We start from the raw sequence: 22,354 nt of genomic DNA, 5'->3' as shown, positions 1-22,354 counted from the left end.
TTTTCCAGCTAAAATGCATGGCTAGCCTCTACAAGGCAAAGATTTTAGAGTTTTGATTTATGGGTTATTAATGAAGTTATTAATACTGTGGTGTTCAAACATAATGGGAAATCATTAATTTTTAATTTTTTCTTTAGTCTTAGAATTTCAGAGTTGAAATGAGTTATAAAGCATATCTAGTCCAGAACTTGAATTATCTTCAGAAACATCCACAACAAATGTTTTTCAGCCCTTGCTCTAACAGTCCCAGCATATCCAGTCCAGGACTTGAGTTATCGTCAGGGACATCCACAACAAATGTTTTTCAGCCCTTGCTCTAACAGTCCCAGCAATGAGGAGGTCACCACCTAATGAGGAGATCATTCCATCTTATCACATCACCTTAGAAATGTTTTCCCTATTCTGAGTCAGGTGGATTTTTTGGGTTTTTTGTTTTTGTTTTGTCCTGTAGCTTTAATCCATGATGCTAGTTATACCTCTGGGGGTCTTATGGGACAAACCTAATCCCTTTATACGACAGCCCTCCAAATATTTGAAATCCCCTACCAAATGCTGAACACTTTCTTCTAAAGATGCCCCGTTCCTTGAATCATGCCTCACAGAATATGATTTTGGTTCCATCACCATCCTGGTTTCTGATCTCTAAATCAGCAGCTTTCAACCATCATTTTGTAACACAATCATTCTTGTGATCAATAAGAAATGAAAAGGTAAATTACTGTAGCACCTACACCCAGAATTAAGAATAAGCTGCCTTCAAATTTAAGAGGCCACAAAGAAGTAGAAAAACATTCCATGCTCATGGATTGGAAAAATAAACAGTGTTAAAGTGTCTATACTACCCAAAGCAATCTACACATTTAATGCAATATTTATCAAAATACTACTAGCATTTTTCACAGAGCTAGAACAAATGATCCTAAAATCTGTACAGAACCACAAAGACCCCAAACAGCCAAAGCAATTATGAAAAAGAAAACTGAAGCTGGAGACATCACGATTCCAGACTTCTGTATTACACAGCTGAAGTCATCAAGACAGTATGGTATTGGCACAAAAACAGACATACTGATCAATGAACAGAACTGAAAACCCAGAAGTGAACACAAAGGTATGGTCAACTAATCCTTGACAAAGCAGGAAAGAGTATCCACTGGAAAAAAAGGCAGTCTGTTTAACAAATGGTGCTGGGAGAACTGGACAGCGACATGAAGAATGAAAATGGACCACTTTCTTACAACATACACAAAAATAAACTCAAAATGGATGAAAGACCTAAATGTAAGACAGGAAACCATCAAAATCCTCGAGGAAAAAAAGGCAACCTCTTTAACCTTAGCCACAGTAACTTCTTACTTGACACATCTCTGAAGGCAAGGGGAATAAAAGCAAAAATGAACCACTGGAACCTCATCAAGATAAAAAGCTCCTGCACAGCAAATGAAATAATCAACAAAACTAAAAGGCAACCAAAGGAAAGGGATTAGATATTTGCAACAAAGGAAATCCAAGTAAGACCTATTGACACTTCCAGAATCTTCTTGCCTGAATCATTAGCCCTATCTCCCTAGTACCGCAGAACATGTACTCATAGAGGAGGCTCTGGAGCTAGACTGCCTCTAAATTCCAGTTCTGTACACCAGCTGTGGCCTTGGGACACTAACTGAACTTCTTTGAGCCTTTCTTTCCCCACCTACAGAATGAGGATTATAAGAATTCCTTTATGTATGTGAATAGCAGAGTGTCTGACACATGGTTAGCACTCAGAAAACTACCCTGGAGTCTTAATTCCTACTATCCATCCTAGTCTTGAGCCATTCTTCACTACTCACTGTCAAAAGGGAAGAGGATTCCTTTTCTTGCTTAGGTGAATTCATCTCTGCCTTGGACTCCACCACTTCCGAACCTTGGAGACCTGCTCAACTAGTTGCCTCCTCCCTGCCAATAGACACATCCAATCAGCATCCTAAGGCCTTCTTCCACCTTAAAACTTCCTCCCTCAACACTGCGTCACTCTCCAGCTACTCTCCTACATCTCTCTTCTTCTTCAGAGAAACTGACAGAAAAAGTGCTCAATCATTGTTCAAAGGCCAACTCATAAAAGGTGATCTCCAACTCCTACACTTTGATTCACGCCTCTACTCCTACAGTTGTGAGTCTGACATGCGTGTGCACGCACGCGTGCACACACACACACACACACCACTGAAATTTCTCTAGGAAAGGCTGGCAATGCTTCCCTGATGCCAAATCCAATGGAATGTGTCATTGAAAATCATAAACTTGACACCAATGTTAGACTGTATTGAGCCTCCACCCTTTTTTTTTCTGAGAGAGACAGTGAGCAAGTGAGCGAGCAAGGGAGAGAGAATATGCATACACCAGGGAGGGGCAGAGGGACAGAGACAATCTTATGCAGGCTCAATGGTCAGCATGGAGTCCAATGCAGGGCTCAATCTCATGACCATGAGATCATGAGCTGAGCTGAAATCAAGAGTTGGATGCTTAACTGACTGAACCACCCAGGTGCCCTGAACCCTCTCTCTTCTTGAAATGTTCTGTTCCTTAGGATTTTGTAATACTACACTCACTTTATTTTCTTCCTTCCTCTTCGAGGAGTCCCTTACTCTCCTTTGGGGGCATCTTCTCTCTGCTTGACCTCTCAACAATGATATTTTTCAGAACTCCAATTTTGGCCTTTTCATCTGTTTGCTTGCATGTGATTTCACTGCCCTCTGGAATGATAATTATTCCTAAATTTACATCTCCAATCTAGTTTCCTTCTTGAACTCCAGAGGATCACTCTTCAGCCCAATGCCTATATATCTTCACTTGAACTTCCTACAAACATCTCAATTCAACACATCCCAAACTGAACTCATAATTTTCCTCTCCAAACCTGCTATTCCTCCTGTCTTTCCTATGGCCACAGCTTGCAAATTACAACTGCATTTTTACATTTGGAAATGTGTTTTTGTTTTTTTTTTTTTTGGATCCCAAACAACACATGTATGTACATCTATCAAAATATTCAGTGGGCTTACTCAAAAGTATTTGAAGTGTTTTATATGGGCACAGAAAAGAAAGGAATCTCCTTCCCTCTCCCCTATCCAAAAACAGGCTCCTTTTTGTTTTCTTTTTGTTTTCCCAAGAAGTTTATTTGGACAGACCTGGGCACAGGGAGGTTCCACATCTAAAAGAAGGCATTGGGACTCTTGGTGGTGAAGCATAGCTTGTGCTGGCAACACAGGGCCCAGGTGCAGCAGCAGGAACTTAATCTTGTCATCAAACTGCTTGACTGCCAATTGGCAGCATTTGCTGGCTATAATCTCTTCTACTTTCATGATCTGGATTGAGTGGGCCCAGTGGGCAGTTCCAGGTGCCCACATCTTAGGAGCACCATGTGACAGTGCCTGCAGTGGAGGTCTGAGTACTCCCAGTACATGTTGTGGATGCCACTGGGGGAATCACAATGTAGCCAGATGCCAAAGTTCTTCACCCCAAGGGGGATTTCTAGAACACTTGCCACAGTAGACAATTTCCCCTGAAGATTTCTTCACCTTCCTCAACTGAGACACGAAGTACCAAAAGCAGAACTTAGTGACAACATGATTAGGTGTAAAGATTCACATGTGATAAGGGGACATGTGCAGCATTTAAGTGTGGGCAAGCAGTGCCCACCTTGTACTCTCCCAGCGTACCCAAGACCTTTGTGGCACACTCTCTGCTCTCAACATTCATTCCCACTTCCTCCAAGAAGTCTTCTCTGAGACCCCAAGAACAGTTGAAATGTCTCTCCTCCATGCCCTCAGAGTTCTCTGTTTCAACCACTGCACTGTTAAATATCTTAGTAATTTAGTACCCTTACTGCCAGTTAACAGAACTTTCTCACTCACCAGAATTTGAGGTCCTAAAAAACTCTGTTTTCATGATCTTAGTAAACCCCAGCACCTGGCATAAACAAATGCTCAATAATGTTGGCAGAATAAATGAATGGCAAATATTACTAATAAACATGAACTAGGCAGGAGAGCAGAGGGTTTGAATCAGAGGCCTAGCACTTTATCTCTGATTTTAACCATACCTCACTGTTTAACTTTGAGTAAGTCCCTTTCTCCATAAGCCTAGGTATCTGAACCTTCCAAGGAAATCACAACAGCAGTATCACCTTCCTCACAAGACTACTGACACATAAAGTGAAGTCCATACCATTTCTTAGTATGTAATAGGCTCTAAAACATTCCTTGGTGAATCTACTGGGGGTGGATAGAAGGTAATAGAGCTGGGGAGGAAGGAGGCACAAGAAATTTACAAAGTTTTACTTATGTGATACAAATTCAAGTTCACGTCTCCATTTTGAAAATGAAAACGCTGTCAAAACAACATGAATCATCTAAAACATGGTTAGCCAATTTAATACATCTAATAACCAGGTATTAGTGGGGCACCAGTGGGAGGAAGCACCTTAATAGAAATATGGATTGAATACTAGTGTCTTTTCAGACATTTGTGGAGGGTAAGCTTTTTCAAGAGGTAGGGAGAAGGCTCAAAGACCTTGGGCCTTATAATTTGTTTTCCTACTGATAGATATCATGATGCTATAATTAATCCAAATGGAATGAAAATGGTTAAAGTCACAAAGCAGCTCGGCATTCATTAGGGATTCAGGCTAAGGCAATGCACAAGCACTAATATTAACTATGGTCCTTAGCCTTTGGAGTTGGTTAGATGAACCCAGCTAGCTTCCCGCAGACCAAACACTTATGCTAATTGAAAAGAAACTTTCTGGGGAAAAAAAAAAGAGGCAGCCAAATCTAAGAGACCTGTCAACTCCAGGGTCATCAGTGAAGTGATAACCAGAAAAGAGCTGATATCAAAGGCTGTCTCTGCCTCCCCCTGCACACTCTGTTCAGTGGGAGCCCATGGTGGTCACAGCTCCTTTAACAATATTTATAATGAAGGAACAACGTTGGAGATGTCAACCTTGATTATTCATAAAGCTTCTTCCTGCTCAGATCCACCTCGAGGCTAACAGTAAAAGTACCTGATTCCCAATTCTCAAACACAAAAGCATACAGAGCTTGAAAGAGGAGCTAACTAATAAAGTTTGCATATCCCTAAGAAAAAGAGCATACAAGGAAGAAGAAAAGGAATGGCAAGATTAAACAAAAACAGTAAGCTTGGATGGGAAATGATAAAAATTTTAAAAGGCAAAAACTTAAATCTATTTTCTTTTACTTTTTTTTTTTTCTAATGTCCTTGTTCATTTACATTTCAGTGTAAGCCATTTGGAGGGAATAGCTGTTTCATCTCTGGACTAGAAAGCTGAGGTGCTTTGAATACTTACTGTGGGAGCATAATGTTGCTCAACTCTGTTCTGGAGAGTAGTCTAGTGGCTTTAAACTGAGCGAAAAGGCAGAGGAAGGCCTTCATTGCTGTTTCTATTAGACAAGGAGGTAACCAAAGCAGAGCCTTTGAGGACTCACTTAGGCAGACTACATAGAGGGAAGAGTCCAAGCCAGATCTGGTGTTTACATCCAGGCTCTCCTGTCCCCTAGTTCTATGACCTAGTTATCCACTTGAGCATTCTTTCTCGTTTATTTATCAGGTTCCTCATTTGTAAAATGGAAATAATAATATTACCTTCTCCTAGGGTTACTGAGAACATTTAATTAAACAGGGAAAATAAAGCTCAGAGTTGGGATTATAGCGGATACTTAATAATTATTACTTACTTGCTGTTATTACCAATCCTGACAAGATGCGTCAAATAGCAATTACACTGTTTGCTTTTGGATTTGGTGGTTTTAAAAGAGTTATGGTTTGAGCTTATGGTAATAACTGATGTTGATTACAAAATATCCTAGCTCTCCTCTCCTGAGCACATGCTAGACTAGGAGTATACTTTCTGACCCTGTGTGGTTGGGTGGGATCATGTGACTAACTCTAGCCAATAGTTGTGAAAGGAAGTGCTGTATGTCACTTTGTGGCCAGAATATTTAACTATCAGTGTAAAACCTTCCAGAGTTCTTGTCCTATGGCTATGATAGTTGCAAATGTTCCAAATGATACCTATTCCATCGAACTGGGCTCTAAGGTGCTCTTGAATTTTAGCTGATTTTAAAATATTTTGGCAGTTTTGGAAACCCTAGGTTAGTAGTACCTCTTCAATTAACCCTTTTTGTTTTAAAGTTTACTTATTTTGAGACAGACAGACAGAGAGAATGCACACAGGCATGCACATGTGAGTGGGGGAAGGCAGAGTGAGAATCCCAAGCAGGCTCTGCACGGTCAGCACAGAGCCTTACACAGGGCTCAAATTCAGGAACTTGAGATCAGGACCTAAGCCGAAATCAAGAGTCAGACACTTAACAGAATGAGCCACCCAGGCACCCCTGCCCCATTCTCTTTTACATGTGACCACAAAAGACATGTATAGAGGTATTCTTGTAACAATTATCATAGTTAAAAATTAAAAACAACCTTAGGATTCATCAGTAAGAGTATCATTTGAATTATATTCCTTCAGTAAAATATTAGTTAAAATATTAAATATAACATAATATTTAAAATACTGAACCAACCATATATAAATCAACATAGACAAACCACAAAACTTAGTATCGATTAGAAAAAAAGGACACATTTTTGTAAATGCTTTCATTTTCATGTAGATCTATACAAAAATGCTACATATGTTTAGAGACACATAGACATGTATTTAAAAGTATAAAAGTAAGCATAGAACATGACAATACAGGGTTCTTTTTAATTTTTTTTTTTTTTTTTTTTTGAAAGAGAGAGCCAAAGAGAGTGAGCACTGGGGAGGGGCAGAGAAAGAAGAAGACACAGAATTTGAAGCAGGCTCCAGGCTCTGAGCTGTCAGCACAGAGCCTAACATGGAGCGCGAACCCATGAACAGTGAGATCATAACCTGAGCCAAAATCGGAAGCTTTACCCAACTCAGCCACCCAGGTGCCCCTATAGGTTGCTTCTGAGGGAAAAAGAGGAATTGGGCGCAGTGAAGAGTATTAACTTTAAATATAATATATTATTTTTTTTAAATGCAAAGAAATATGAAACAAAACCACAAAAAACTATAATTGTGTATGTTTAAAATGTTTCCTAATGAGCATATATGGGCACATGTCAAGGCATGTTTCTGCTAAATAAAAAAGTTCATGAACATAATCTTTAAAAAGATATTTATTGGGGTACCTGGGTGGCTCAGTCAGTTGAGCATCTGACTTCGGCTCAGGTCATGATCTCACGGTTCAGGAGTTTGAGCCCCTCCTCGGGCTGTGTGCTCACAGCTCAGAGCCTGGAGCCTGCTTGAGATTCTATCTCTCCCTCTTTCTCTGCCCCTCCCCTGCTCACACTCTATTTCTCTCTCTCAAAAATAAACATCAAAGGGGCGCCTGGGTGGCTTAGTCGGTTAAGCGTCCGACTTTCACTTAGGTCATGATCTCGTGGTTCGTGGGTTCGAGCCCCGCATCGGGCTCTGTGCTGACTGCCAGCTCAGAGCCTGGAGGCTGTTTCAGTCTGTGACTCCCTCTCTCTCTCTGACCCTCCCCTGCTCACGCTGTCTCTCTCCTAGAAATAAAACATTTAAATAAAAAAAATAATAATAAACATTAAAAAAATCTTTTAAAGGTATTTATTATTTAGGTCCAGTCTCTACAGAGATCCATAACTATAGCAGGTTGACAAGACTCAAGTTTCTCTTCTGTGATCACAGTCTAAGATCTGGTGGTCCAGACCTAGTGGCATCACTCTGCCCATCCTCAACCCAGGGTTTCCATTTCTAGGTCCAAGATGAACTCTCTAACACCCTCCATCACATCTATAGAACAGCCAAGGGGAGAGGATGAAGACATCAAGGAGAGAGTGCTTCATTCTTTTAATGGAACAGCATTAAATTGCCATGAACTTTAATGCATGACTGTATCTTGTATGGACATGTAAAAAATGTAGTCTCTGGCTGGGAACCATGTGTCCAGCAACCTGTGAAGTTCTATTATTAGAGGAAGAAGAGAAGAATGGATGTAGCTCACCACTACCCACCTGTGCCACAGGATGGACTACACAAAGCCACAACAGAAGTGCAGTAAGAGCATTTGCAGATGGGAGATTTGTCCTTCTGTCTTTAGGGAATGTCTTTAGGGTTTCCAGCCCAACAAATAGTCCCTGAAAATCTTTCTTTCCATAGCTTCCTAACTCTAGTCTTACTCAGCTGCTTTTCATTCCCCAAGCACAGTTTGTAGAGGTAATGGAGATTCAAAGATAGAATGACACAGACCTGCCTTCAAGAAAAAAAACCACAATTATGCTATCATCAGCATTAAAATGACAGCATGTGTGGTTTAAACTGAACACTGAGAAGGAGCCAGCCAAAGGAGTCTATAGAAGACATCGCTGTAAAGTCTCTCCAGACCTCACACAGAGAATGTGGCTCTGGAATTGAGGCTTGGAGGTTGAACAGAGAGCTGTTAGGGAGACAAAGTTCTGACCAGGAGGAATTAAGACATGCCAAGGGAAGACTGAAAAACTTAATACATTCAAGAAAACAAAGATGTTCCACATGGCTATGTGGAACTGAAGTCAACAAGGAAATGAGCCAAAGATGAAGTTGGGATGTTAGATGAGATCAGATCATGGTGAATCTTTCATTCATAAGGAGGAGTTCAGATTTTATCTTGCATATACAGAGGGAGCCACTAACAAATTCTGAACAAGGAAGGAAAAGGGTTTATATTCGATTTGTTACAAAGAGGACTCTGAGGGGCGCCTGGGTGGCTTAGTCGGTTAAGCGTCCAACTTTCCCTTAGGTCATGATCTCCCGGTTCATGGGTTTGAGCCCCGCATCGGGCTCTGTGTTGACTGCCAGCTCAGAGTCTGGAGCCTATTTCAGATTCTGTGTCTCTCTCTCTCTCTCTGACCCTCTCCTGCTCATGCTGTTTCTGTCTCTCTCTCCTAGAAATAAATAAAAATATTAAAAAAAAAAAAGAAAGAAAAGAAAGAGGACTCTGAAATCAATGTGGAGGATGAATCAGGATAGAGAGAAATCTACCAATAGTTAATAAAGGCAGAGGAGACAGTTCTAGGGGACAGGAAAGGAAGAGTCCAAGTCCAGCAAATAGAATATTAGACACATTTAAAGCTCAGGAAAGAAGTTCTGGCATCCATGGTGTGCCACTCTTTTAGTTTGCAGTTTCTGGACTGGATAAAACACTTTAAGCCCCATCACTCAATTTATGCTTCTCATTTCATGGTGGCTGGTCTACCACTCCATGACACTCATGAATTCTAATATCTCCAGCCTGTGTTTCCCTTCACCCTAGTTAACCATCCCACTCCTTGGATAGCATTGACGATGGCACAACTCTGGGAATTCAAATATAGACAAACACCTCACCAATGGAGCAATGTCAGCCTGAAGGGAAACCTCTGGAATGTGTACATAGCTCTGCATTTGGCCCTGTTGTGATTAGCAGTTTTATAAAACAAGATGAAGACAGGCAAGACATCTTTTTTCGATTTGTGGCTGTCAGGAAGAGAATTCAGGGAGAACTAAATATGCTAAAACCAACAAAATAAAATGGAGAAACATGGAAAAGCTTGCAAATAAAGTTGTTCAAATAAATAAACTGCAAAAGTAAACTCATGGGGAAATCCTGCTAAAGTTGTCTGCTACCCAGAATATTTAATTCTTATAAAACACTCTGGAAAACTTAATTCAGAAGACAAAGACCACCATTTCCTGGTACTCAGTCAGCACAACTAACCTGGGTCCCCTTTCCAGGGAGATGGCTACACTTTAAATAAAATGGATGGTCAATCATCTTTTTAGTTACTATTCTATTCTACAGGGACTTCCTCATTCACTCACCTTGTATTCTCAGGACACATAGCTACATTTCTCTACAAATGCCTTTCTATGCGGCACCTGGGTAGCTCAGTCAGTTAAGTATCTAACTCTGGATTTCAGCTCAGGTCATGATCTCAAGCTTTGTGAGATTGAGCCCAGCATCGGGCTCTGCACAGACAGCACAGGGCCTACTTACAATTCTCTCTCTGCCCCTCCCATGCTCATATTCTCCCTTACTGTCTCTCTTAAAATAAATAAACTTTTCTTTAAAAAAAAAAAAAAGGAAAGAACTGCTATTTCATTGTACCTGTTAATTTGTGTATTTTTTAACTACTAATCAAGACTAAATGCAGTTTCCAGACTATAATTTAATCATCCTTATCTATAACATGTTCACATAGCACACTCTATTTCTCACTCAAAATTTCATCACCATTATCATTCATTATTTCAGTAATTTTGAATATTTCTAACTCCATGTCTGACTGATTCCTTATTTTATCTCCAGTGCCACACAGAGATCTGGTCATTAGTAGGGGCAGAATAAATATTTATAGAGGGAGCGAGGAAATGAATGAAAAAATAAATTATAAACACCCAGCAAGAACAATAACATGTGTCACTAACAAAACATAATATCAAGTATCTTTCTTGTCTAAATTTTTCATGGTGGGAAACTGAATTCTTTTGGTCACTAATTGGTCATAATCAGTAGTGTCCATATTGTCAGCTGTTTCTAGTCAAATAACCTATATACCTCTAGACACCTGCAACAAATGGCTTGTCTATCAAAGTAGCAGAAATATGTAATACTGTCACATTCCCTCATACACTGTAAATTCTCCTTGTATAAAATAGATATTCCAAGGGAAAAAACATTTAGTTCCTGATTTCTTTCACCTTTTCTCACACCCATATTCATTTTGTAGCTAGAAAAAAAAAAAAAAAAAATATTGTTGAATTTCAAGCAAAAGTCCTTATACTTAAGGCATGAAAAAATGACTATTTGTTATACAAGGGCTGATTTAGCTATGAATAGGATGAAAGGTGAAGAGAGAGAGAGTCAGGAGGTAATTCAGAGAATGCAGACAGAATATAGGTGAAGCTAATTGCATCAATTCTCTTTGAAGCAGCTTCTGCCTATTTTATTACAGATTCCACAGGCAGCTGGTGATTTTGCTCTGCTGCTACAGTCAACTACAGCAATCAAAAATTCTCTCTTCTGAACTTTCATTGAGGATTCTGCACAGTGTAAGTATGGGCCATTTTATTTTCACAGTGGCCTAATTAAGGTGTTTCCTTTCACATTTGTTCTGTAAACTGTACCATAAAAAGCTATCATTTAAAAATTTTGCAATCAATTCTACTGCCCTAATAAGAGCAAAATGTCAGTTAGAAATTATTGTCATGCAGGATTAATGAACAAGTTGTCAGCAACCTATTTCAAAATTCATTTTATAGAAAATAATCTGGGTGCTTGTCCACTAAGAGATTAAAAAGAGTATTTTTCCACCAATTAGCTAAATTTCATAATTTTTAAAAGGCCAAAATTTTAGCCCTCCACCAGCACTATTCAGCAGATCCAACAAATGGTTTCAAAAGATAACAATTCTTCCCTTATCAAGTGACATGGGTAGAGAGAAAGGAGCTGTTCTACCCTCAGGAGGATTACCTTACTAACTGAGCATCCAAAGCTTCATGTAACATCCAGTATTAAGCAAGTACTCCAGCTATTGCCCCTCCTGGCATAAAGTAAAACTATTTTACTTTCACTGTACAGTTGGCTTAGCATACCTTTAATTTTTGTTCTTTTACAAATAAGGAAGTTAAGATTACTCTGTAAACATGTTTTTTATTTTTTTTAATTCATTTCATATTTGGGTTACTTTAATTCTCAATTTGTGAGAAAACAAATTTTTCAGTATGACTGCCAATTGATTTTTGGTTTCAAAAACTCTCCCTCATTCCCCTCCTTTCTCTTAAAACACCTTTTTCCAAAAAAAATTCTCAATTTGTCTTATGTTATCATATAACCATATTCATAAGTAGACAGGCAGCAGGTAAAGTCTGTAAATCTTCCTCCATTATAGGAGTGCTATAGAGCAGAGTTGTCAAGTGTTTCACTGTTGGGGCAGGTTTGAATATCCACAGAAACTCAAGACAGAAAAAGGACTTCACTCTGATTCTTCTATAAGAACATGTCAGAAAATAATCCAAGATTAGGAAACTGTACAAAGTTCTCAGTGATCACTCAAAGGAAAAAAAAAAAAAAGACCACCCACAGCCTAGAAAGGCAGACTTTTTTTTTTCTCCCTTAAAGAAACATATGCCCGGGTGCCTGGCTAGCTCAGTCAGAAGAGCAACTCTTGATCTCAAGGTCTTGAGTTCAATCCTCACATTGGACATGGAGCTTACTCAAAAACAAACAAACAAACTAAAGTGGAGATAAGCTATATTGGGATGGAAGAGGAAAGTAGGAATTTAGATTCCTTTTTATATCCATGATGACCTAGCACCTAAAGGATGTCCTTTGACATTTTTAACACCAGTTCCTTAGAAGCAAAATGTATGAGTACTCATAGGAGAAAAGAAAGAAAAAGAATAAAAACAATCAATTCATCCACCACTATTATCATAAGCCATAAAATGGCTAGTCAGGAAGCAATCCACATTTTAACCACTTTTGGCAACAGATGGTTCTAAATGTGACTAATTTTCCTCAACATTTAACAGCAATATCAGAAATTAAACATGTTAGAGAAACCATTAGGTTCAGTCCCACCCCTGTTACTATCAGTGTTATCTATTAGGGAAATCATATCCCATTAACGTATTTACATTAATTGAAGGAGGAAGCTTGAAGAAAAGAAAAGAATTAGCTATCACTAAACACTCTAAAGGCTAGGCTCTGCCTTTCCCAATTCAAACACCTCCTTGCTGACCCAACTTCCTTTTTGACCAAGAAAGTTGGTGGATCATGTTGGGGCTTTAAGATAAGCTTTCTTAGCTAGAATCCTGATCCATTCCCAGAAGTTAGAATTCCACCTCAGGTGAATAAAATATCCTGCTTTATAAATGTCTTGGTCTATTAAATATCAAGGTGGCTTGAGGTAGGAATTCCATCTCCAATCCTGGTTTTGTCTGAACATACAGCAAACAGTTGAAGAAGAATGCAGATTTACACACGGAGAGAACTCCTCCTAGTGGCTCACTCAGCCACATTTCAATATACAAGCCTAGACAAGTACTGACTTTGCTGACCTTTCTCAACTAGACAGCCTGGTTGAAAATCATTTTCCCAAAGCCCTTTTTTCTGATGTAGGACTTTGGATGCCACAAGAATGTGAAGCATTTGTAAAGGCTTTTTCTGAAAACCTTTTCACCAAAGATATGATGATCATTAATATCTCCTGTCCTTCCTTCTTGAGATGCATTAAAGATGCTCTATGAATAAGAAAAGATATGAGTATCATGTTAGCACCTCAAAATGTCAATCTCAAAATAAGCAAAGGAACTATGGTGTCACCAACCAATCCCAACAGGAAGTCCCTCAAGGGGCACCTGGTTGGCTCAGTCGGTTAAGCGTCCAACTCTTGATTTCAGCTCAGGTCATGCTGTCACAGTTCCTGAGTTTGACCCACATCAGGCTCTCTCTCTGCTGACAGCACGTACCCTGCTTGGAATCCTCCCTCTCCCTATGCCCCTCCCCCATTCATGTTCGTTCTCTCTCTCTCTCTCTCTCAAAACTAAACAAACATTTTAAAAAAAGAAGTCCTTCAAGAAAGGCTGAGAGCTCACATTTATCGAAAACAAAAGAGAGAAAGGATTCAAAAATAAGATCACAAATGAGAGAGGAGAAATAATAACCAACACCACAGAAATAAAAAACAGTTCTCAGAGAATATTACAAAAAAAACTATATGCTAACAAATTGGACAACCCAGAAGAAATGGATAAATTCCCAGAAACATATCAACTACCAAAACTGAAACAGTAAGAAACAGAAACTTTGAACAGACTGATAGGCAGCAAAGAAGTTGAATCAGTAATAAAAAAACTGCCAACAAACAAAGGTCCAGGACCAGATGGCTTTACAGGCAAATTCTATAGTTAATACCTATTCTTCTTAAGCTAGTCCAGAAGATATAAAAGGAAGGAAAACTTCCAAATATATTCCATGAGGCCAGCATTACCCTAATACCAAAACCAGATATAGATATCACTAAAAAAAAGAATTACAGGCCAATATCTCTGATGAACACAGATGCGAAAATTCTCAACAAAACACTAGCAAACTGAAAACAACAATACATTAAGGAAATTCATTTACCATGACCAAGTGTGATTTATTCCTGGGATGCAAGAGTGGTTCTATATTCACAAATCAGTGTGATACATCACATCAATAAGCAAAAAGATAAGAACCATATTATCATTTCAACAGATGCAGAGAAGGCTTGTGACAAAGTAAAACGTCCATTCATGAAAAAAATAAAAAAACTTCAACAAAGTAGGTTTAGAAGGAACATACCTCAACATGATAAAGACCACATATGAAAAACTCACAGCAAACATCACCATTAAGGGGTAAAAACTAAGAGCTCTTCCTCTAAGGTCAAGAAACAAGAGAGGACATCCCCTCTCATCACTTTTATTCAACATAGTACTGGAAGACCTAGACACAGCAATCAGATGATTAAAAGAAATAAAAGGGATCCAAACTGGTAAGGAAGAAGTAAAACTTTCACTATCTACAGATGATATGATACTCTATATAGAAAACCTGGAAGCCTCCACCAAAAAAAAAAAAAAAAAAAAAAAAAAAATCCCTGCCAGAATTGAACAATGAATTCAACAAAGTTAGAGGATCCAAAATCAATGTACATAAACTTGTTGCTTTTCTACACACCAATAGTGAAGCAACAGAGAGAAATTGAGAAAACAATTCACTTATAATTGTACCCAAAATAGTAAGATACTTAAGAATGAATTTAACCAAAAGAAGTGAAAGACTTGTACCCTGAAAATGATAAAATTGATGAAAGAAACTGAAGATGACATAAAGAAATGGAAAGACATTCCATGGATTGGAAGAACAAACACTGTTAAAATGTCTATGCAACTCAAAGCAATCTGCAGTTTTAATGCAATTCCTATCAAAATACCGATAGCATTTTTCATCACACTAGAACAAAAAAAAAAATCCTAAAATTTGTATTGAACCACCAAAGACCCCAAATAGCAAAAGCAATCTTGAAAAAGAAAAGCAAAGCTGGAAACATCAAAATTCTGGACTTCAAGCTATCTTACAAAGTTATAGTAATCAAAACAGTATGATACTGGGCCAAAAAACAGACACACCAATCAATGAAATGTAATAAAAAATCCAGAAATACACCCACAAGTATGTGGTCAGTTTATCTTCAACAAAGCAGGAAAGAATATCCAGAGGGAAAAAGACAAATGGTGTTGGGAAATCTGGCTAGCAAAATACAAAACGATGAAATTGGACCACTTTCTTACACCACACACAAAAATAAATTTAAAATGAAGTAAAGACCTAAATGTGAGACCTGAAACCACAAAAACCTTAGAAGAGAACACAGGCAGTAAGTTCTTTGACATCAGCTGAAGCAACTTCTTTCTAGATATGTCTTCTGAAGCAAGGTGTTTCCCTAACACAAGCACAAATAAACTACTCAGACTACACCAAAATAAAAATCTTCTGCACAGTAAAGAAAACAATCAGCAAAACTAAAAGGCAACCTTTGGAATGGGAGAATATATCTGTCACTAACATATCCAATAAAGAGTTAGTATCCAAAATCTATAAAGAACCTACCAAACTCAACACCCAAAAACCAAATAATCCAATTTTTAGAATGGGCAGAAAACATGAATAGATATTTCTGTAAAGAAGACATTCAGACAGCCAACTGACAAATGTAAAGATCTCCAACATAATTCATCATCAAGGAAATGTAAATCAAAACTACAATGTGCTATCACCTCACCTCTGTCTCAGAATGGCTAAAATAAAAAACACAAGAAATAACAGGTATTGCTGGCAAGGATGTGGAAAAAAAAGAACTGTCATACACTGGTACAGCCAGTATGGGAAACAATCTGGAGGTGCTAAAAAAGTTAAAAATGGAATTATGTTATGATCCAGCAATTGCACTACTAGGTATTTACCCAAAGAATACAAGAACCCTAATTCAAAAGGATACATGCATCCCTGTGTTTATAGCAGCAGTATTTAAGATAGCTAAAATATGGAAGCAACCCAAGTGTCTATCAAATAATGAATGGCCAAGTGTATATACATATATGCATGTGTGTGTGCGCGTGCGTGTGCGCGCGCGTGCGCGCACACACACACACGGAATATTATTTGGCCATAAAAAGAATTAAACCTTGCCATTTGCAACAACATGGATAGAGCTAGACAATATAATGCTAAGGGAAGTCAGTCAGAGAAAGATAAATGCTATATAAATTCATTCATATGTGGAATTTAAGAAACAAAACAAACAAGCAAAGGGGAAAAATGAGAGAGAGAGAGGCAGGCAAACCAAGACACAGACTCTTAACTATAGAGAACAAACTAATGGTTACCAGGGGAGGGATGAGTGAAATAAGTGATGGGGATTAGGGAGTGCACTTGTTCTGATGAGCACTGGGTGTTTTATGGAAGTACCAAATCACTATATTGTACACCTGAAACTAATAACACTGTATGTTAACTAACAGGAATTAAAATAAAAACATACACACATGGATGCATACATACATGCAAAGGCAGAGAGTTAGAAAAAGTCCTGAGAAGGGAGACTGGATTGTGGGAGAGGACAGGGAGCCTGGTGAACTAAAGTTCTTGAGACCTTTAGTCTGAGAAGATGGAAAATGAAAAGGGAATTACCGAAAGCTTTAAAGTCATAAAGAACAAATATATCATAAATATGAGCTCGTTGACAAAATACTAGTATACAACTGGGGAAGGTGTGACAAGATGCAAACACATATTTAGGATAAAATACTGCTTTCCACAGTAAATTGATGGAATTAATCTGCTCAAACCTCTCCCCCTCCCTTTTATAATGCTAAAATGGACTAATACCTGTCAAATTCTAATGTTATAGTAAGTGATCAATAAATATTTATTGTTACCATCATCAATTCCTTCTAACAAATTAAAAGATCCTTAAAAGATGTTATCTCACTCCCATTTTAATTGTTCGGCAGTACTCAGCCAAGTGCCCTGCACATGGGATTTGTGTGCTGGAAAACATGTAACAACCAGCCCTCAAAAGGTGGGGAAAACTCTTGATTCATAGTGATGGCCAACTTCCATGGTATAAATACATCCACTGTGGCCAATTTCAAGCAACCAAGATGATGTCACTGAAAGCAGTGTTGGGAAGAGATGCACATAATCAGTTCTTAGAGGTTGTAAAATCACTCCAGCCCATCACTGGATGCACTCAGTAAATAATTATGGAACTGAAAATGGAGCCAGACCTCAAGTGATTTTATACCATGGCCAGCAAAGAGCCAGTAGCATCCATTCACCATCACCTGCACTATCAATAAAATAACTGAGCTTTTCTACCAACCAAAAGTTTTACCTCACTGCCTCTCAGAGTACATTATTACCAAGCAATTCTAAGTATAACTTGAGCAATAAAACCCTGTAATAGGATAAACGTAAAGTCTATGCACCAAGAAAAAAAATAAGAGTCACAGTATTTACTGTTGCCACTAAAATGTAAAAATACTGTGGGTTAATAACCAGTAACACTGAATAACTAATAAATAATATGAATCACTCAAAAGAAGAAACCACAAAGCATCAGAGCACTTTTCAAATTCTCAAGATAGTAAGTTATCTTGAAGATGTTTTTCTTTTACACAGGCTCATGGCCTTGTCACCCTCAACTAGTCAAGCATCAACTACACACACACATACACACACACACACACACACACACACACACACACCACTAGTAGTCAAGTCCTGCTTCAGGCCCTTTCCAAGACAAGCTGCCTCACCACTTGGGCCACCTGTGAAAGGTCACCCATGGGTGGTTCTGTCCCCTGCCCATTGCTCACTGAGCTCTTTCTATCGCTTTCTGAAGGCAACCAGAAGCAAAACTACTGCTCTGCTTTTCAGCTTCGTGTAGTTAGTCTCTGAGTCAAGTGGAATCTTTATTTTCCTTCTCTTTCAAAATCAGCCTCAATTTTGGCTGCTTTCAAAATCTAAGAAGAAGCACTCTTTTTTCCTCATCTCCATTTCAAATTGCTCAGTCTTTGAGGGTAGAGATTTCTCAGCCTCCAATCACTCAACATCTTTCAATCTGTGAATGAGTGTGTATGTATGTCCTTAATCAGAATGCCTCCTTTGGCAAGAGCTGTACTTAAAATAAAAAGCTTCCTTCAGTTAATGCCTCCTTCCATGAACTCTTTCCCCCAAGAAAAGTCTGCATACTTTGGGAAAAAACAGTCATGCTCTGCCTCCATACCATGTCTCTCCTAGTTCTACTCACAACCTCTGGATACCTATGTCAGAACACCTTTCTCTCTCATCCCAGTCAAAATGGTCCATACCTCTATCCTTAAAGATGACACACTGCTTTCTAAGTCCAACAGACAACTATGACTGCAAAAAGCAAACTCACCAATTTAACCAAATACAATAAAAATATTCATGAGCTGAGATTCAGATCAGAGGCATTCAGAAAGGACTATGTATCTATTTCACTAGGTTTATTGTCACTAACGTCAAGTGACATCAATGGACCAGTCTACAAATCATTACGTCCCATCAAGAAAGCTTCTATACCCTTGCTTTCCTCAGCAGAAATAAATCCATTGTTTAATGTATGTGTTGAGACAAGAGGCACCTGGGTGGCTCAGTCAGTTGAGCGTCCAACTCTTGATTTTAGCTCAGCTCATAATCTCACAGTCATGGGATCGAGCCCTGTCTTGGGCTCTGCACTGACAGTGTGGAGCCTGCTTGGGATTCATTCTCTCCCTCTCTCTGTCCTTCGACTGCTTTCATGAATGCATATGCAATCCCTCTCTCTGTCTCTCTCTCTCTCTCTCAAAATAAATATGACAAAAAATTAAAATATATACATATGTGTTGAGACAAATTAATACTTCTCCCTACAAATAAGTCCTGCATGAGAGAGCTCTATCATAACACATATCATGCAAATGCTTTCAAATACAGTGTCTTGTTTTTGGCAGTCATTAAAAGCACTTTATAAATTAATGAATTTTGGAGTCTGCACAAGCAGGAAGAATAATGGAACAAACTTATGATGAAGAGTAGACAAGGGAAAATTCAGGCTTTACTGAACCTATAATTTAGGAGGCTCTGTTTAAGAAAACATAATAAATACAAAATTAGGTACAAAAGAAAATATTTTAAAAGACCGTGTACAGGCCCCCTGGGTGGCTCAGTCAGTTAAGTGTCCAACTCTTGATTTCAGCTCAGGTCATGATCTCAAGGTTGTGAGGTCAAGCCCCCATGTTGGGCTCTATGGTGACAGCACAGAGCCTGCTTAGGATTCTTGCTCCCTCTCAAAATAAATAATTTTTTAAGAATTTTTTTAAAAATTAAGGGTATGTGCAAGTGAAGTCCTCACATTTAAGTTCCATAAGCTTCACAGTAATCCACTTTCCAGCTAGGTTTTCCAAAAAACCAAGCCCCAACCAGTGCTTTCTGCATGTTAACCCCATTACATAGGGAAGCCCACTCAATCATCATACCAGTGTTCTGACAAAGGTACTAGTTTCCAGCTTCTTTGTTTAACTGAGGAGACCACGGCCAAAAAGTGTTAAGCAACTCTTCCAAGGTCATAATGCCATGGAGGACAAAGCCAGGACCCACTCAGCATGCTATGGTTGGCCAATATACAACATGACCTCCTAGGGCCCAGAGAATATTTATAAATCTTCTACCATTTCTAAACATTACTTTTATTCCATCCTAGATTTCTTAAGAAAAAGAGGCATAAAAGTAAGAGTGTTTATTTTGAAGTGAACACAAATTTGGACCTTGAAGTTGCACAACAGATACTCCATCATTAGGTCTTATGTTTTCATCTCCAATTGCTCCAATTCAATCCTCCCAAACAAAATGAGTTTCTTTATGAGTCATGACCAAATGGGTTTTGAGTGGATGAAAGTTATAGCTGCTGGTTGTGGGGTTCTCCAAATCATGAAGTTCAGATCATTTCGAATGTCAAATTGGCACTTAACAGGCAACAGCTGAGAATCTGACTTGATTTTATTTTGGAGTAAAATCCTCTCCAAGCTAAGGTATTATTCTACAATTCCTCACATTACCTAGAAGTGTCATCAAATAGAAAATAAAGATATTTTTCACATCTTTAAGTAATTCAGAAACATTGGGGATGATCCTTCTAATGTGGAAGGCTCAGGAATAAAGTTGCTCGCTTTCAATGGGGACATTAACTTCCTTAGGACCCAGGGGCCTTCAGGTGTAGTTAAATAGGTAATTTAACAAATGGATGCCAAGAGGCAGAAAGAGTTAATGTATCTAACAGATTTACCATCAAATATCATTTAGAATTGAAATTACTGCCACAAGGAACTGTGGAAGCATCCATTAAGCTAATCAAGAATGTTTACCAAATGTACTGCACCTCACATACCACACACACATACATACATACACCCAGACACACACACACACACACAGTGTGACTACAGTGGTAGTACAGTTGTATTTCAACATAGAAGAGAGACCTCAAAACTGATTTGTCAATGACAACCCTATTTTCAAAGCAATTTAAAAACAGCTTCTTTGTCTGACAATTAAGATGTAATTGTTCCCCTCTCCTCATCTCATGTGCATTCTCTCTCGTGCTCAAAAAAAAGATGTATTTGTTAAAAGCCAGTAACTGGGCAAAAAGAAACTGAAGGAGAAAACCATTGTGTTCCTAAGTTTAGAAAAATTATCCAGAGGAACTAAAAGTGCTACTGCCTTAGCTATCTCTTTCCTGTAACACACTTCCCCAGTTTTTGTCTAGAGACATGCTCCATGGAATAGTGTGGGCCATCTAGGAGAAGTCTGAAGAGACTAATGAATAGGGAACCCAAAGTCAGGCTCTGGTAAACTTCGCCAAACTGAAAAGGCCCAAAGGTAATAGAATCTCAAAAGTCCTATCACTCTGCTCGGAGCTAAGTTTGGTATGGTATAGACATATTTGAGCCTCATAAATGCCATTCCTTTTTTCAAGAATCCAAAAGACCTCCTTGGAGGTCAATTAAACTCTCTGAGCATCACTTATTCTTTTCCTTCAAATATTTATTGGAAATCTACCATGCTCCAGACAATGGGGTAGGAGTTCTATGTAAACTGTCTCTAATCTATGACTGCCTTTATTCTTTTGATTCCAGGACCTAGTACAGTACCTGGCACATAGTAAGTGGCTCAAAAATGGAAGTTATCATCATCATCACTCTTGTTAATGGTAGAAAGGTTCACAAATGACAAAAAGGTCAACATGTTTTAAAGGTGTGCTCCTGGAGAGTTCATGGAATCCTTAAGTCCTGCTCCTCCTGGCAGCTGTCAACCTCCAAAGCAATGGTTTAATGGTTTCGAGAGTAGGGCACGGTGAATGATTTCATCAGAGCTTTCTCCCTCACAATTTTCCACAAAAGCAATAAAAACATGAAGCTAAAATGAGTTAAACTGTTGGGGTGCCTGGGTGGTTCAGTCAGTTAAGCATCTGACTTCAGCTCAGTTGATGATTTCATGGGTTCATTAGCTCAAGTCCCATATCAGGCAGTTCAGAGTCTGCTTCAGACCTTCTGTCTATATTTCTTTATCTCTCTCCCTCTCTCTGCCCCTCCCCTGCTTGCTCACTCATGCTCGCTCTCTCTCTCAAAAATAAACACTTAAAATAAAATGAGTTCAACTATTAACAGAAAAATCATTCTTGTGTTCCTCAATGGAAATTTACAGTCTAAGTGTAAACGAAACCTATATATTTCATTCTAATTACTTCTAAGTCAAATTTTAAAAGGAAATTTAATTAAGAACATGATGGTTTTAACCATGACATCTCTGAGACTCCTCCATGCCTCACTCTGCATTAAGCAATTCATATCCATCAATTTAGTCAAATCTTACCACCTCTTGTAAAATTTTTGGCTTTATTTCCGACTTTACAGATGGAGAATTGAAGTCTCAGACCACCAGGAGACCACGGAAGATGAGCAGATGACATAAGCCAAATCTAAAAAGAGGTCCTTCTTCAAATAAGGCAGAGAGCTAGATTAAGTCCTGAGAGGGGCACTGGAATGAGGGAGAGGATGAGGAATTTGGTGGACTAGAAATCTGAGGACCTTCTGCCTGGAAAGGTGGAGACTGAAAGGGGGAATGATCAAAGGCTATAAAATCATGAAAAGTAAAGAGAGCAGAAGTAGGAGTTTATTCACAAAGTGACA

At 38.7% G+C, this 22,354-nt stretch overlaps 1 long non-coding RNA gene and 1 pseudogene across 1 annotated transcript in view; one reads left to right on the top strand and one right to left on the bottom strand.

Moving 5' to 3' along the window:
- LOC144218846 (uncharacterized) overlaps positions 1 to 11,108 on the top strand; it is a 48,632-nt gene extending 37,524 nt beyond the window's left edge. Inside the window, exon 3 of the long non-coding RNA XR_013331276.1 lies at positions 11,023 to 11,108. This is a non-coding gene — a long non-coding RNA (uncharacterized LOC144218846). The remainder of the gene's footprint in view (positions 1 to 11,022) is intronic.
- On the bottom strand, positions 3,194 to 3,804 carry LOC144218938 (large ribosomal subunit protein eL20 pseudogene; annotated as a pseudogene).
- Positions 11,109 to 22,354: the final 11,246 nt, after the last annotated feature.

Source organism: Crocuta crocuta, unplaced genomic scaffold (assembly GCF_008692635.1).
Source record: "Crocuta crocuta isolate KB4526 unplaced genomic scaffold, BGI_CrCroc_1.0 scaffold130, whole genome shotgun sequence".
Lineage (NCBI taxonomy): Eukaryota > Metazoa > Chordata > Mammalia > Carnivora > Hyaenidae > Crocuta > Crocuta crocuta.
The sequence above is the reverse complement of the archived record's forward strand: the minus strand, read 5'-3'. Positions and strand labels throughout refer to the sequence as shown.